Source organism: Ceratotherium simum, chromosome 12 (assembly GCF_057802395.1).
Source record: "Ceratotherium simum simum isolate JZ-2026a chromosome 12, ASM5780239v1, whole genome shotgun sequence".
Lineage (NCBI taxonomy): Eukaryota > Metazoa > Chordata > Mammalia > Perissodactyla > Rhinocerotidae > Ceratotherium > Ceratotherium simum.
Window position 1 is genome coordinate 15,982,161 of NC_141911.1, and position 13,670 is coordinate 15,995,830.

Below are 13,670 nucleotides of genomic sequence, written 5' to 3' on the forward strand. Positions count from 1 at the left end.
TTAATATCAAAAGTAAGCTGGTACAAAATTATAATTTGGTCTTATTTCTCTTAAAAGGATAATTTTCTTAAACTTGATAAAGAGGTTACAAAAGATTTTTCTTTACCTTTGAGTAAGTCTACCTAAAAGACAAAAAATCTATATTTTGTTAAAATAATTTCCTGTGTTCAAAAGACTGAGGTCTCTATTAAGGCTTTTTAGACTGTTAATGCTATGTTTGCTTTGACTGTTTATATTTTTGACAAGCTCCCCCAAAATTCATATCTTAAAGTCTTTTTTTTACTTTTTTCTTTGGGAATTTTCAAAGGGCCCTGGAACTTCTCAAAGAAATTTGCTCTCTTCCTATAAGGGGAAAGACACTAAACTTATCAGGCTGATTCAGTATGTTAAATTACATGGAAAAGATTGTCAGACAAGTGATGATAAGTCTGCTTAGGTGCTATTATGTGGGTAAATGTTATTGATATAGGTGTTTTAAAATTGTACAACATTACTGAAATGCTGATCTGTCCTGATTATCAGTCATAATTCTGGTTATTATTATTTTAAAGTGTTGTATGTCACAAAATTAACCAAATTTCTCTGTCAATTGCCATTTTGAGGTCTTGTTGTTTACAGACTTATTTCTTTGCTCTAATGCTTTTGCAAAATGTTTCAACTTCAGAAAAATTCATAGAAAGGACTCTGACATTTACACTGAAGTACAGGCTTCTGATAAACTTTCTGATCATAAAACTGAACTTGATAAGAAATTACAGAAATCTGTTGGAGAGACTGATAACTTCATGAAGCTGCTAACAAAAAGATTGGGATCAAAAATGGATTACACAGGACTGAATGAACTGATTATAATTTTTATGATTTTTCATTTGAAGTATTGCTGAATTTTTAATGTTTTGTTTTTTCAGATTTAAGGAAAACTTTTTCTCTTTTCTCCTGAGCTAGCTATGACTTATAGCAATTTGGTAAATAATACTTTTGTAAGTAAAATTGAAATATTTATCTTTTTCTCTCTATCTGATCCCTCGAATTTGGAAACTCTTAGTATTGTTGTTTTCATGACAATATAGTTATTTGCATAAGTTCAATAAGAATCTGTTCTCCTTGTAACAGGACACAATTGGAAACACTGGTTATATTACCAAGGTTATGACTGGAACATCATATTTGCGATATAACCATACAGCTTTTGAGGAATGAAGATTGGACTTTATGGAATAAAGCCACGTGGAAATATTGGCCTGGTACCTTATGTTCCAAGCAGCACTTACCAGGATAAGTAAAGAATGTCACTTATCTGGCAGGTACAAGGAACCTTGAAATATTTTGGGGAAACCTCGGAATAGAGGAATTCACCCAAATTTATAGGTATTGCAGGCAAAGTCTGGTGACAAAATCCTTGGCTTGGCTTTCCTGGCCTCGAGAGGCCTTTAAAGTTCAATGTGAGATTCCTAATAAAAAGTTCCAGCAAAGCAGATTTAAAAGAGCCTATGTGATCAATTGCTATTCTTGCTGTACTTATGTTAATAATTGGGCCAACTCTATTAGAACTAGACTTATTTTGCAAACTAGTTAGTTTTAATTTTGCTATCTTAATAAAAATGAGGGTGATTTTAGAGAAAAAAATTATATTTCAGTAACAACTATAGTATACATTTGCAGATATTAGATCCTAGTTTTGTTAATTGTCTTTTGAGGTTTTTATTTTATATCTGTTGACTAGACTGGATCCTGATTTCTTCCAGTCTCCTGAAATATCTGGCTACAGATCTCCAAACTAACGTTTTTGATTTTTTCCATCATTTTCATTTGGAATCACTGAGAACTGAACCTGCCCTTTTTCCTGAAGCCTTACAAACTGAAGCTGATAGACTTGATACCATAATATAGGCCTAACCTTGAGAGCCCACCTGCATCACCACCTTCCAAAAGGAACTCAATTGAACTGATCTATCATCAGGACTATGAAATGTGATCAGTGAGATGAAACAATCTACCAACTCAGCTTCTGGACTATGAAACTTCTTTAAGTTTCAAAAGGACTGTGAAACTTTTAGTTTCAAAGGCGGGACTGTGGGAGATCAAAATTTGGCCACCCTGAAATATATCTCTTTACCTTGATTGTTTTCTCTGAAGGACATTTGACCTCCCGCAGTACCTACTGGGCAAAGATGACACAGACTGTTTAACTTAGTACGGGGAGCTTACTACACCTTAAATGGCTCCAACCCTGAAATGACTGAAGCATGCTGGCTATGCCTAGCGGTCAGCCCCCCCTTATTATAAAGAAATTGCCACCATGGGGGTCTATAATAACACCACGGACCACACGACTTGTCTTTGGGGCAAAGAAGGGCGGATAACCCTAACGGATGTATCGGGGACCGGTTCAGGACTATGCTTAGAAAAAATTCCCCCGGGCTACCAGGCTCTATGTAATAAGACTGAAGTCAGCCTTCCGACCACTCCTGGTTATTTTTTGATACCAGGGCCCAATAGGTGATGGGCTTGCTCCACAGGCCTGACCCCCTGCATCTCAACTGGCGTATTCAATTCGTCACAAGATTTTTGCGTGCTTGTACAGTTGGTGCCTAAAATTTATTATCATACTGCCAATAGTTTCGAGTATGAATTTGACCAGAGATCCAGATTATGGAAAAAAGAACCAGTATCCCTCACCCTGGCTGTACTCCTGGGACTGGGAGCTGCTGTGGGCATAGGGACTGGCACTACGGCCTTAGTCACAGGAGAAAGGGGATTAACTGCCTTGAGCAATGCTATAGATGAAGACCTCAGGACCTTAGAACAGTCCATCTCTAAACTAGAAGAGTCCCTCACCTCCCTGTCTGAAGTAGTGCTCCAGAATAGAAGAGGATTAGATCTGCTGTTTTTAAGAGAGGGAGGACTTTGTGCGGCCCTTAAAGAAGACTGCTGTTTCTATGCAGATCACACAGGGGTAATCCGAGATTCAATGCAAAGATTAAAGAAAAGATTAGACATGAGGCAGCAAAGCAGGGAGGCGCAACAGAGCTGGTTTGAATCCTGGTTCACTAAGTCCCCCTGGATGACGACCTTACTATCCTCCCTAGCAGGACCCTTGCTGATTCTTTGTCTACTTTTGGTCTTCGGACCGTGTGTTTTCAATAGAATTACTGCTTTCATAAGAAAAAGGGTCAATGCAGTGCATGCTATGATGCTCCAACGCCATTACCAAGCTCTCCCACGCAATGAGCCACTGATAGTAGACACCGAAAACTAAGTTCTAAGATTAGAACTAGGGACAAAAGAAGAAGTGGGGAATGAAGGAAGTAAAACTTGTATTAAAAATTAAAAAGTTACTACCTTAGAGACAGGCACCTCCACACCCTAAGGATTCCTGGTATAGGGGGGAACGTTTATCGATCCTGACTGACTCTATTCATGAAAGACCCACCCTAAACTGTTCGGGGAAGAATTGAGAACAAGAGAGTGCTCCAGAGGGATAAGTTTGGGAGGGTCGGGGTGGAGGGGGTCCAGATGGGGACGCATGTGTGTAACCTGATAATCGCTTCGCGCCATAGCAATTCGCGCCATAAAATGTAACTGTTTAAATGTTTTAAATTAGCCAATCATGTAAGACCGCGCCAACCTTTTCCCGCTTTATGCTTCCGAATCCTATAAAAGAGCTTGCCCCTTAAGGTTCGGGGTCGACTCCTCTGTCTCCTGCGAGAGATACGTGTCGACCCGGAGCTCCGCTTAATAAACCTCTTACCTCTTGCGTTTGCATCAAGCTTGGTCTTCTGTGTCTGTGGGTCCGCGCCTTCCCGAGGCTGGAGTTGGGGTTCCCTTTTTGGGATCCTACAATCCTGGGATCAGTTCTTGCAATTGATCTAAAGAAGAAAGCAGAGAACAAAGCACAGCCGTGATGTCACGCGGTTCACTAAAATTTTCCATTTTAAAACAATCGAATTAGCTCTTTATAATAAATTGTAGGTAACTGTTTATAAATTAGATACCTAGAAAGCTGCCTGAAGTCAAAAGCATTGATTTCCCTTCCTATATTTACCACAAAACAACAAAACAATAACCAACGACAGATCCCTTCTCTTTGTTCTATTATCAACATACATAAAAATGTGAGACTTGTTCAGCACCCAATGTAATATACCATTATTATATTCTGCTGTTTTTCTTCATGTCACTTATAACAAAGTTAGATAGTATTTATATGATTGTTCAATGTTTTTTCTCCACTAAACTGTAAGTTCCCTGTAGACAGGGACCTCACCCATCTTTTCATTGCTGTGTCATCTGAGGCTTGTATGGTACCTAGTACATCATGAATGTGCAATCATTATTTATTTAATGAAGCAATTATGTCCTGATCTCTATGTCTATCTAGAGATCAACAGTACCAAATGACTTGCTTATATCCTGTTCCATCTCTGTTCTTGGCCCCTCGGTGAGCCTCAGATGTTTTTTGCTGTCCTGTTTCCTGCTTGACTTAGTTAGTTATGAGAGTGTTCTTGCCAACTTCACTCACTGAGACAATAGCATTCCCTTGCTGTGAAATGGTTTAATCAATAATCTGGCTTTTATTTTTACCATATCAAGCATCCCTTAATTTTTAATATTTGGGCATTGTCTTAGAAACAAAGAGTAAAGATTTCATCACTTTCCACTGAGTTCTGTGTAGTTGAACTGTTTAAGCTCCGTTAGATAGAGGTCTCTCAGAAAAGCGGAACCAATTCTTTTAAATAAATCCGCTGACAATGGATAGAACTATATTGAATCCACTTTTAGTAAAAGTGTACAAATTAATGTAAATAAAATAAGGCAATCACGGAGAACAGAATGAACTAAACTGTCCTGCCAATTTTTGTCATTTCTCATTACAGTTATCCAGGTTCTAGTAAAGATGTCTGTTTTCATATGACAGTATGATTGCTATGGTAATACGCACTTTATAAATCAAGTGCAAAGGCTGTCTTCATTTCCACCGTGTCCTGAAAGAATCAAGATTATCAAAGTGGAATCCCAGGAGTCTGAAAAAGAGTGTGGTGAGAGTGAAACAACGCAGGCATTAAACATCGAAAGCAAAATTTCAAAAGATCCCATGAAGATCTCATTAAGTATTTGTAGTAGCCTTGGGGTCATTCAACAATATTTTGGACAGTTTTCAGAGTCTTCCTGAGAGATAAAATGTTGATGATTGATGATGAATTGTTCATTGATATTTGACAGCACTGACAGTTTACCTGTGTGATTTGGGATTATTTTCTTTCACAAGAGATGAATGAATTAGAATCTCTGTGTTAGAATTTCAAACACAGAGTATTCCTTAAGGGATTGAGTACGTTTCACATTTTCTCTCAATCTTTACCCTTTTAGAGCTATGCATAGTCCGCGTCCGTTTCTTTAGACATAAAAAGAAATAGCTTCTACTCTGCTTTACAGTCAAAATTATTCTGATTGACGCCAATTGGAGATGAGCCACTCAAAGGCATTATAAAACATGTTGTCACTTCAAAAGTTATTGTTCTTTGTATGCACATTTGCCTCAAGATAATTTTTTTGTTTTTCACTGTGATCATTGGGAGAGCAAGGTTTCAGATTGCAGCTGCTAGATCCACTCTGCTAACAGTGGCTGAAGAGTCTTTCAGAGGGACCCTGGAAAATTAATAGCAGGGTTGTCCTCTATCAAGATCTTCATCAGGGCCGGCCCCGTGGCTTGGTGGTTAAGTGCACGCGCTCCGATGCTGGTGGCCCGGGTTCGGATCCCGGGTGCGCACCGAGGCACCACTTCTCCGTCCATCCTGAGGCCGAGTCCCACATACAGCAACTAGAAGGATGTGCAGCTATGACATACAACTATCTACTGGGGCTTTGGGGGGGAAAAATAAATAAATAAAATCTTTAAAAAAAAAAAAAAAAAAATCTTCATCAGAGGGAGTCCCAGTGCAATTAAAATTGCTTCAAGGAGGATGGGGGCTCTCTCTCAACATGCATTTTAATTGAATGGTTCTACTATGCTCTATTTTCTGTCATCTATCTGTCTACACTGTGGAATAAGGATGGCCAATATGTTTGCAGAAACCAGCAGGGCTGACCAAAACATAAATTAGGATTCCACAGGCAGTTCAGGGATAAGGAGATCAGAGAAAACCTAGGACTGAGTGTTGTTTAAATTGAGGGCATTTGGCATTTCTATTTCAGTGATGATATATTCTGTACATGAAAAATCTTACTAGAAGAAAATGGTAGGTACTTAGTTTCATATTTTTAATACATGCATTCAAAAATTCATATTCTTTACCATATTGGAAGTTTGATTCATCTACAAACTATATTTAGGTGAACACTTTTGTATTCATTTATATATGTTACAAATAAAATGTAGATAAGTTAATTAGTATAGTTATTTAACTCTTCCCTATCATTTGAGGAAAAGTGAGCTGTAGTTAAAGGACTGGCTGTATCTGAGATAGGTCTTCTCTTTATGAATTCTGTGATACATAAGTGGTTTTATTTTTTTTTAATTTTTTTTTATTTTTCATTTATTTATTTTTTTGTGAGGAAGATCAGCCCTGAGCTAACATACGATGCCAATCCTCCTTTTTTTTCAGTTTTTGTTGCTGAGGAAGACTGGCCCTGGGCTAACATCCACGCCCATCTTCCTCCACTTTATATGGGACACCGCCACAGCATGGCTTGACAAGCAGTGCATCAGTGCTCGCCTGGGATCCGAACCTAGGAACCCCGGGCCGCCGAAGTGGAGCGTGCGCACTTAACCACTTGCGCCACCGGGCTGGCCCAGAGTGGTTTTATTTTTAATAGTGGTACAAACATCATATACGATTATCTGTTTGTTGAGATAAAAATATCTAGCAATGCATGAAATTCCCTTCTGTACATGTATTCTCATAGTTTTCAAATATGGATAGGCATCTGAGGCTTTTTTTTCATGGGTTAAAATTGACTCAAAACCTTTCTGGAGAAGTTCTCAAATAACTGATATCAAGTGTACAAACCATAAGATATTGTCGACTATTCTTATACAACTATGTTGTATTGTCCAATGCATCTTTATGTTCGTTTTTCCTTTCTTCTCTTCTTCATATTCAATTAAATATTTTTTAATGAACTGTAAACAATTCATTATACCAGTAGAATAAATTACTCGTACTGAGTATTTCATTCAGGCAAATTGTTTTATTTCATTAGAACTGATTTCTGGCTATTGAATCCTACCCCTTTTGTCCATCAGAATTCTAGCCTTCTGAGTTCATTAAATAATATATTTGAAAGTTTTTTTTAAATCGTAAAAATTTTAATAGATATAAGGTAATCATATGTTCCATTATTGATGAGTAGTGCATTCTGTAGGTTGACAGTTCTACAGTAAATCTATTTGCATTGCTGCTGTTTATACTATCTTAGATGAACTATTAGGTTACCAGATGGAGTTTGATACATACATTCAGTCTTTTTTCAGTATTGTTCACCAACAGAATTTTTAGATGATCAGAAATCATTCTGATGCTAGTGTCTGTGTTCCTGACTACAGGTAGGTCTATTACATTTCTTCACGTTGGAGTTAACAACTGATAACACCACGGTAAACTTTATAATAATCACAACTAATTTTTCTCATGTTATCTATTTTTCTCTCTTGGTCTAGCTTAGTGCTTTCCCTTGAACTTATTAATACACTTGCATGTGATCCTAACATGAATTTTTATTTGACTATTAAGAAAAAAAGTCTTGCTCTTTTGTGCTCTGTATGGAGAGATGTGAGTCTTGGGTCCTATCTTCAGCCTTCACACGAACTTCATGAATGGTTTTGAGAGGCTGACGTTACCTGTCTGAACTTCCCTTTTTCTTTCATTAAAACCATACTGACAGCATGTTTTAACCCCAGAGCTCTTAAAAATTAATTATTTATGAAGTGCTGTAAGGTATCTGGGAGAAAGACTTATTTTTTGTAGTGCTGTTGAAAACAATATGTACTGTATTAATTCATATATATTGAGCTGTCCGCTTTTTATGTATTATATAAAACACAGCAGATTGAAGTAGTTTAAGGAAGTGCTGGATTAGCAGGCATGAGAATAGTAGTGATCCTGCAAAGTTTGCTCTACTTTGGAAATGTCTGATCATTCTTTACTTTTCTTCCTTTAAGGAGTTTATGTATTAAGATGACACATTTGAAGGATAACTCATAATGCCTAATTGAAACTTTGCAAGTACTGGAAGTATGATAAAAAGAGAAAGAAGTAAATTTATTTCTCGTTATATCAACTAAAAGTTACATACACACTCTTCTAACAGATTCGTCAAATTTTCATAATTATATTAAATTCCATATCTATATCTATTTGATAATATCTCTGCACTCAAGTAACCAATTATATTTTCCATTTACTTCACGGACAGTATAACTTCCATTGATATGTCCAACAAACCTCAGTGTTGTGGTGAAAAAGTCTGATGAGGAGCTGGCCCCAGTGGCCTACTGGTTAAGTTTGGCACACTCTGCTTTGGCGGGCTGAGTTTGGTTCTCGGGTGTGGACCTACACCACTCATCGGTGGCCATGCTGTGGTGGTGACCCACATACAAAAAAGAGGAAGACTGGTGACGAATGTTAGCTCAGGGTGAATCTTCCTCAGAAAAAAAAAAAAAAGAGTCTGATGATAATCTACTTTTTCCCTTATTAGTCACATGCTCGTTTTTTTCCTAGGTGCTCCCAAAACATATTCTTTCTTCTTTTAATTATTTTAATTATTTTAAGCAGACTGACCTCTGTTTTAGAAATGCATAAAGAGTTAATGATAAGACTGCCCTTGGAAGGTGAGGAGAAAACGGCAGCTCTGTCCTCTGTAAACCAGAGATGACCAAAGCAGGATTTCTGACACCTGCTTGAAAGTAATGTCGTGACTATTAGTCATTAAACTGGGTTTATAATAGCTTGAAAAATATACATCAAGATCACAGGTGGAAAACGGAAAACCTAAAATAAACTTGACTCTAGAAAATGTCATAAGACTGTTTCAGAAGGCAGATTCCGCTTTATACTAAATTCCTTATCTGTTTGTTAACTAAGCTTTTAACATTAGAGTTTAAAAAAACAGAACAAAATTTACAAAGGGAAGAATGGAATAAAATGAGGGTTAAAGTAAAAATATCAATATGCATTGCTGTCTTTGAAGAGTTTCCTTCAACACAAGCAATAATATAATCTTCTAAGCTACCACTGGTATCGCACTGTCTGCTGCTGGCAATCAGGTAACATGAAAATGCTGTGTAAGTTCTGGTGCCTTGCTCTATTCCTCTTTAAGTGGAAACGAGCTTCTTGAGAAAGAGGTCGTTTCCCATATCTGGGGAAGAAATGCATTTTAGGTTTGAACATCTAATTTTTTAAAATTATTTTATTGAAGTCATGTTGGCTTTCAACATTGTGTAAATTTCAGTGTATATTACTACATTTCAGCCTCTGTTTAGACTGCATAGTTTTCACCACAAATAGTCTAGTTTTTATCCGTCACCATACGTATGGCACTTTACTCCTTTTGCCCTCTCCCCACCCCCTTCCCCTCTGGTAACCTTCAAACTATTCTCCTTATTTATGTGTGTGTTTGTTTATCTTCCACATGTGAGTGAAATCATATGGTATTTGTCTTTCTCTGTCTGACTTATTTTGCTTAGCATAATACCCTCCAGGTCCATCCGTATTGTTGCAAATGGCACAATTTTATCTTTTTTATGGCTGAGTAGTATTCCACTGTATATATATACCACATCTTCTTTATCCATTCATTTGTTTGTTGGGGACTTGGGTTGCTTTCAAGTCTTGGCAAAATATTGTGAATAATGCTGTGATGAACATAGGGGCACATATGTCTTTTTGAATTAGTGTTTTCACATTCTTTGGATAAATACCCAGAAGTGGAATAGCTCTATCATATGGCATTTCTGTTTTTAATTTTTTGAGAAATCTCCATACTGTTTTCCAGAGTGGCTGTACAAGTTTGCATTCCCACCAGCAGTGTATGATGTGGACTATCTAATTTTCGCTAAGATTCATTTAGTTTTAGGCATTTCTATAAAACAGCTAATATATACATGAGAGTTTCCACCAATGGAGCTGATAAGCAGAAGATGAAAAGCCAGATTCAAAGACAAAAAGTTTAGCATATGTAAGTACCTTTAATCCATCATTATAGCCAAGCAAGAAAGTAATAGAAAATGTGCAAAAAGAAGATGATATGCACTCATGGGATTTAACACACTATATAAGCTTTGGAGAGTTAGTGTTCATCAAAATAAATTCCAAGTTACATTAGTTATTTGGTCAATATCTAAGAACCAAAACAAAATGTTCTTATCCTCATCCCTTCCCAAATATTTGGATGGAGGAAAAATTGTGAAGAAAGAGATGACACATCACCATGCTTTGCCTGAGATAGCTTTTCTACAATCAGCTATCTCCCTATTCTCTCCTTGAAAGACTGCCTTTGCCACCCCAAACTACCCCATGACTTTTTGCCAGAGGGAGCAAGTGCCCGGAAGTTGCCGCCCAAGGGAGACAATGCCTCCAAAGTAACTCATCACTGCATCTTGGTATCCCCAAAAGAGATACCCACCACCACCAAATCTCACCTTTGACTGATAAAACCAGCACTCCATTATATGCCTCAGAAATTAGTTTATTCATTCTATGAATTCAAGCCAAGTATCTGCAGATACCTGCTGTATGGAAGAATCTAAGTCAGAACCCATCGAGCCAAGAGAAGAGACAACAGGTTATGAGATTTAGGGACATGAGGCTCTTTTTCACATGAGGCATATCGAGGAAGGGAAGTGCCCCTTCCTTTTCCACTGACATGAACTCACCTGAGAGAGTGGACTGCTCACCCTACCTTCTGATGCCAGTCATCACACTTATTTGAGCACTGTTAATTTAGAAACTACCCTAAGAGTTTTGATATATTAAGGTCAAATTTTCAGGTCAAATTTCAGGTCAAATTAAGGTCAAATTTTCACTGAAAAAGGAATTTGCTTTCTTGAATGCTGATGTACAATAGTTGTTGCTGCTAAATCATTTTATTCTTCATCTCATCTATCTTTATTCATATGACAGATTTTTAAACATTATCTAAGAATTTATTCATTATTTTTAAACAAAGCAAGAAATATATAAAGAAAATTGTTACTATTTACCATAGCATGATGTGAGAAATAAACCATATGCTTAACATTGCAATTAATCTATTTGTATTTACTTCAAAAAGATATATACTTTCAAAGTTCTCTGTTCTTTCCTTCTCAGGTGCATATTAAAACTTTTTTCAATGGTCTACTCACAAGGAAATATTAAGTTAAACATTTAAATTTTTCAACACATACCATTTGGGTTCACGTATGCTCAGAGTTCTGAATTTCTTAAATTAATATTTACATTCTACTTGGGAAAACTTTTATACACAAATTCTTCATATAAAATAAAATAGGGAAAACACATTACTATCATCCCTCCAATTTATACATTTTGACTCAGTTTTGTGTGATGATTACAATTAGTATCTTTAGCTTCTTTTCCCAACGTCTTCCTTTTGGAGATGAATGCAATTTTGTAACTTTTTTCTTTTTTAATTGAAAAGGCTATTTATTCTACTCTTTCTTTATTATAGTAAAGTTTTGTTCTTCTGTTTTCATAGGTGACATAACACAAGGGATCAAACTGTCAAAGCAGACAATACAGATCAGAGCTCTGTCCTAGTAGCAAGCTTTACGAATGGTTTCAATGACACAAGTAACCATACGGCATAGGCAAAGCAGGAAGGAAACCTTTCAACGTGCTCTTAGGTCTTCCTCTCTCCTACCTCTCACATCACATGTGTTTTGATCCAGGTTATCAGATGAGGTTTCTCAGTGGGGTTTTCAGTCACTTCTCCGACATGAACGAGCAATTTATGTCAGGAGATATCTCTATATTATACCCAGATGGTTACATAGGTTATGGAACATTTTTCAGGAAGCCATGCCTCAAAAATCCACACACTTAATTTTTTAATAGGCAATTACAGACAACAGAAACATTGTGATAAAACATTCCATAGGTAAAAACATTTGGGATGTTTTCTAGTTGTTTACAAGGAGATGAGACTGGATCCCATAACATTTTTCTTTCCCAGGGATCCCTCTCCAGTAGAAAGAGTGAATGAATCTAGACCATTTATTTCCCAAAAGATCCTAACTAAAACATTCAAGTAAAGAACAACTGATGAATACATTTGATGTCATTCAAAAAGTCCCCGCCACACTCTGTGTCTAAGGTCTGATGCTTGGATACTCACTGATACATAATAAGCCAGGAATCACATGCCTCATGAGACTATTCAGTTGTATTTCACCATCATGGCCCCAGCATTAAGGCAGGATTTGGCACATAAGAGTTCCAATATACTTTTTGAATTAGTAAATGAATAAATGAAAGAGAGGGGAATGGCCAGTTGATGTGAAATTGCACAAAAAGAAAACTTTGGAAAGAGTGGCTAGAGAAGTTTTATCAAGAGAAATTTTAATTGTTAGAGCTAATGATAATTAGGTTTCCTTGATCTGTTTAAAATAAACTTGTGTATTGTTTAGAATTTGAATGAATAGATTTAAAAGCAATAAAAACGTGGATTAACTTGGAATTTAATAACTACAAATAATAAAGCCCAGCAAATGGAAGTGATTTTTTTTATTACACCTGGTAGTAGGTTTTATAGCAGCTGCACTTAAAAACAAATCAAATCCGTCAAGTCGACCAACCAACCAAAACACACACACACACACACACACAAAAACAAGATGGCCTATGTTTAAATTCTGACAGTGCTGCTTCCATGAGTGTGACATTTGACAAGTTACCTAACCAATCTGTGCCTTTATTCCCTCACCTGTAAAGTGGGCATTTAATACTGCATACATCATCGGAAACTTTTGAGAGTAAGATTGAATAACACACATAAAACACATATTTGGGAGAAGTACCCAACACAGATAATGCTTAGCAATTGTTATTTTTGTCATTAGTTCAAAAAAATTACTATATGTCTACCACTTTTCAATATTTCCAATAACTTTCTCAAGAAAACAAAACCAAAACAAAAAACCTTGTCACTAGAGCTTTAAGAAAGTGACTGTAGAAGAATAAGCAATTGAAATACTAAGAAAACAATATTCTCTCTACTTAAATTTATTGTATATGATTTATTAATAGAGAATATTTAAGTAGAGAAAATATGTTTCTAGCAGCATCCATTACCTTCCTAGTATATTAATAAGTCCCTCTGATGTATTGTGTGAACAAAAGAGATACTGTAGATGAGAGAGCGAAAAATCCTAGATCAGAAGAAACGGACTATTCTAATAGCTCTGGCATCCCATGAAGGTAGGAATAGAGAGAACAAAGGCGTAACTTCTGATGAAGTTTGGTTTATATGTCAATTGCAAAGCCAAGAAGAGCATTCAGAAAAAGTTGATAGCAATTAATTTTAGTACCTCCATTCTTCGTTTTTCTCATCTGAAAAACGAGAGCACTGAATCTGATCATCTCTCAAGGGCTTACAGTATAAAATAGGGCTTGATAATCAAAAGCTACAAATAACTGACGTGTTTGTGTTGCTTTCCTATTGCTGTAACA

The 13,670-nt window shown here is 36.5% G+C and overlaps 2 long non-coding RNA genes across 2 annotated transcripts in view; one reads left to right on the top strand and one right to left on the bottom strand.

Moving 5' to 3' along the window:
- The first annotated feature begins 1,061 nt into the window (after positions 1-1,061).
- Positions 1,062-3,765, top strand: LOC147915782 (uncharacterized). Its single transcript, XR_015553780.1, has 2 exons — positions 1,062-1,244; positions 1,850-3,765. It is a non-coding gene; the product is annotated as an uncharacterized LOC147915782 (long non-coding RNA).
- Positions 3,699-13,670, bottom strand: part of LOC147915783 (uncharacterized) — a 105,824-nt gene continuing 95,852 nt past the window's right edge. The window contains exon 3 of the long non-coding RNA XR_015553779.1: positions 3,699-3,869. This is a non-coding gene — a long non-coding RNA (uncharacterized LOC147915783). The remainder of the gene's footprint in view (positions 3,870-13,670) is intronic.